This window comes from Sinocyclocheilus anshuiensis, unplaced genomic scaffold (genome assembly GCF_001515605.1).
Source record: "Sinocyclocheilus anshuiensis isolate Anshui unplaced genomic scaffold, SAMN03320099.WGS_v1.1 scaffold3639, whole genome shotgun sequence".
NCBI classification, from domain to species: domain Eukaryota; kingdom Metazoa; phylum Chordata; class Actinopteri; order Cypriniformes; family Cyprinidae; genus Sinocyclocheilus; species Sinocyclocheilus anshuiensis.
In genome coordinates, this window is record NW_015542677.1 from 55,868 (window position 1) to 60,388 (window position 4,521).

The 4,521-nt window shown below is 37.3% G+C and overlaps 1 pseudogene; it reads left to right on the forward strand.

Annotated features, from left to right (window-relative positions):
* Window positions 1-3,011: 3,011 nt before the first annotated feature.
* Window positions 3,012-3,862, forward strand: LOC107694559 (trace amine-associated receptor 13c-like; annotated as a pseudogene).
* Window positions 3,863-4,521: the final 659 nt, after the last annotated feature.

Here is a 4,521-nt window from a genome sequence, read left to right on the forward strand (position 1 = left end):
AAAAAAGTTACGGACTGCAGCTTTAAATATGCACAAAGTAATTTTCTAATTAGTAAATTTAGTTTTTTTCTGGCTGACACATAAATGCTATTTTTTATATTATTGGTATGGCTATAGCAACACATAAAAACAAGTGGTAACACTTTAGTATAGGGACCAATTCTCACTATTAATTAGTTGCTTATTAGCATGCCTATTATTAACATATTGCAGGGCTCCAGACAAAAAAAAAAAAAAAACTTAAGGAGCCTCTGGCTCTTATAAGAAACAAAATTAGGCACCAAATTATTTTTTTAAGTGCCACAGAATAAACGCGTTTTATTTATTACTTTTTTAAAACACTTTAACATTTCAGTCGTACTGTTTTGTGTTTATGTCTCCCCTCCTTTTACAGCATCAGCATTTAAATCCCTCTTGTAGATGTCCGGGGAACTAAGGTTCATTTAAAGTAGGAACTAAACGTCTTTTCCAACTTGAGAACTATATACAGTCACAAAGAATTGTTTATTACACTTTGTGCCAATATCATGGACCATAATTATGTCAGCATCACTTGGTCATTGAGTGTAGTTTGGGCTCCTCAAGTGTGCGCTACAAATAATATGAATTTCACGCATTAACAGAACACAGCATTTAGACTAAAGATCTTGATAAGAAGAAGCCTTATTAGTACTGATTATAAACTAGAATTGTTAATGATATTGTTAATGTCCACACATTATTTTTTGTGTCTCTGTCATTTTCGATCTCAACTGTATCAAATGTAGCCTGCTCTTTTAGCAGGTGTGTCGTCAATGCTGGTGTTTGGCAGAGATGAGGACTGTTTGAAAGTCTTTTTTTTCCCACTAAAACTTTGATGCGCATCGTCTCAGTCTAATACGTCAACATAACAAAAGATGTGATCGCAAAACAAGCAGGAAAAAAGGCATTACATGCAAATTTTTAAGTCATAACGTAAATTTATATAGTCGCCAGTGGCGATCTCAGCAAAAATATCACTCGCAAATTAATATTTTTGGTCGCAAATGTGCAAAAGTTTTAGGCACAGTCTGAAGCCCTGTTTAAATATACTTTTCGAGGTAACATTGGTAGAATCAAATGACATTGATTTTGTAGAAATTTTTATAACATGTAAATTTATATAGTCGCCAGTGGCGATGTCAGCAAAAATATCACTCGCAAATTAATATTTTTGACCGTTTTAGTCGCAGTCTGGAGCCCTGAAACTGATAAGAAACAATTCCACCATTTCAACAATATATGTTCAAACTTCATCACTTACCATTATCTACCTCACTTTCTTTCCTCTTCTCTTCACCGGACTGATAGTGCTGCTTCTTCATTTTCAAACATTAACACTGATACAAGCAATCTTTATCACAGTTATTATTACCAAGCATTACTGTCTGAACCCATGACATGGGGCCCTATGCAACCACATATGTCATTGATTAGGTAGAGCCAGCACTGATGTTGCATTTCCAAATGCATCTTAAATTCACAACACATGCAGACATTGAGTTTGCTGCATTCTTGAGAACCAAACTGCTGAAAACACGACATATTGAGCTTCTAGCTTAAACACAGAACTCGCAGCATGACAGAATAAATATATATTTAATTCAATTGCAAAGCACAATGTTAGAGACCTTTTAGGCAAATATGAAAAGTAGGGCTGCCCCCATAATAGTCGACTAACCTTTAGTCGACGAGAAGAGGCTTGGTCGACCAAAATTTTATTGGTCGCTTAGTCGCAGAAAAAAAAAATCCACAGGAAGTGGTATGTCACGTAGTACGTGACAGACAGATCGTTAATGGCTGGATTTTGTGGTAACGTTACATCCAAACGCTGGCCTATCATTCATCGACCTCAAATATGGCTTATCATCTGAAATATGTTAGTAGCAACTTTGCATGGCCACTCAATCTAATGTTAACCTAGAAAAATGTGCGCTATTGAAGTGTCTGTGCGGAGTGTGAAAGCTGAACAGTAGCGCGCTCACAGCATGACAGATGGAGGCGCCGGTGCAGTCACTTGCTCTTAAAATACTCCATAATTTTTGGTCATACAGATAAGAGTAATACATCTTTCGAATCTGTAAACCCTCTGCGTTTATTTGTGTGCACTCACTCACTATAACAACAAAACATTGTGCTTTTGTAAAATAATGAAAGCAAACAGGATGCGCTTTCTGCCGCCTCGGCCTCTGTGAACTTGAGTGCGAAACTCCGTTTATACTTGCCTTAAAGACATGAAAAAAAAAAAATATATATATATATAGAGAGAGAGAGAGAGAGAGAGCGATTGAAATGTCTACTTTCAAATGAAACAATTCAAATCTGAAAAAAACAAATATTCTCAGATTATGTAATCCGTATGAAATTTGCATGCAGGCGCATCCACTACTGTGGAGATGACAAGTCAGTGTCGCTGAATTCATCTCTTAAAATGAAAACACTAGTTTATCAATAGATTATTAAAATGTTAATGCAGTTTAATCTTACTGTTTTTCCCTGACACATTCATCATCATTACTTCTGGCAATGTGCTGTGGCAAGCTTTATGCATGCGCTTGAGCGCTTATTAGGCTATGTAGGCAATTAAAGGCTCATTGGCATGATTTAAAGGGTTTATTAATAAACATGCGATTAGTCGACTGATGCTTAAAATGAACGACTACTAGTCGATCAGAAAAATCTTTAGTCGAGGGCAGCCCTAATGAAAAGCTTAAAAAATATTTTTGGTTCATTATGAAACTGGTGGAACAGATTAGACTATCGAGGGCCACCATAGTCTAGATAATTAATGGCAAAATAAAACTTACAAAAATAAAAAATTATTACAAAAAATATAGCAGGAATACTGTATAGGTCCTAAATGGTCACATCAATGTTAAAAGTGTTGGAGGAAAAAAATGTCATTATGCAGCATCAGAGTGGGCGGTAGATGGGTTGGTCAGTCTGATCCAGACAATGTATGAATGAAAGGATATTAAGGAGAGCAGAACAAACTCCTAACAGGAGGAGACTCACTCATGGCCTATGAGACAGAGGATCATGAGATTCAATACTGCTTTCCTGCCATCAACTCATCATGTATCAAGGGAAAACGCTCCAGTCATGAATACAATATCATTTATGTGTTTGTATCAGTGCTGTCAGCATGGACTGTGTTTCTGAACCTGCTGGTGATCATCTCCATCTCTCACTTCAAGAAGCTTCACACTCCAACCAACCTGCTCATTCTCTCTCTGGCTGTGGCTGACATGCTTATTGGACTTGTGATGCCCATAGAGGCCACGAGGCTGACTGAGATGTGTTGATAAATTGGAGACACTTTCTGTGGACTCTATTCAATATTTATTTGGATGCTTCTCTCAGCATCTCTTAGTAATTTAGTTTTAATTGCTGTTTAATTGCCACATCGTTATGTGGCTGTTTGTCACCCTTTACTGTACCCACAGAAAATAACCATGACTAAAACATTAATAAGCATCTCTCTGAGCTGGGTTTGCTCCTCAACTTATAACACTGCCGTTGTAATTAATAACGGTTATTTTGACATTTCACGCAAAACAAACGTGTTATGGAGAGTGTTCTGTTTTGGTGGGTTTTGCTTGGAGAGTCACTGATCTGTTCATGTCTTTTATTTGTCCTTGTATCCTGATCATATCTTTATATTTGAGGATTTTCTATGTTGTACTTCAGCAAGTGAAAGTTATAAACACCCTGATGAAGAGTGGCAAATGCGTAAATGAAGGTTCAGTGAGAAGGAAATCTGAGAGCAAAGCTGCCCTGACATTAGGAATCATTGTGACAGTTTATCTGGTTTGTTGGATTCCGTACTATATCTGTTCCATATGTAGCATCTGGACCAATCAGACACACCATTTTCCATTTGATTTAACAAATCAATTATTCATTAGATTAACAAACGTTCACAGACCCCTCACCCAATAAACATACTGGGTGCCAAGTTGTCTGTGAACAGGGCCCAGGACCCTGGTTACCATGGCAACCCTGACACCAGATACATTTACGACCTAATGGAATGCGAAGCAGGGAAAATCACTGCATGTTCCATCGCAAGAGGCACAAGGCACAATAGAAGTGGACTTTTCTACTAACTAATTCATAGGAAAACCTTTCTTTGAATGAACACACATATCCTTCAGGTCATGGTGTATATTATTGCTGTCTTGTATATTATCTGTTGTATTGTAGACTATTTTATTCATGCTTATGATAGAACCACTCATTCATGTAACCTTACATATACCGTGTTTGGTCTCTATTAATTCGTATTCAGATGATCTAATTGAGAGTGTATATTGTATGTTTATACCTATGCAACATATTAGGGTTCTAAGAACTTTTAGTAATCTTTCGTCGACACCCAAGCGAATTACATATGCGAAATACCATGCTTAGAGACAAAGGGTCGTAAAACCCTCCAGCAGTTGCAACCGCCCGCTTGGGATTTCAAGCCTTTCTCATTGGACAAGCCATCTTGAGAGGCGG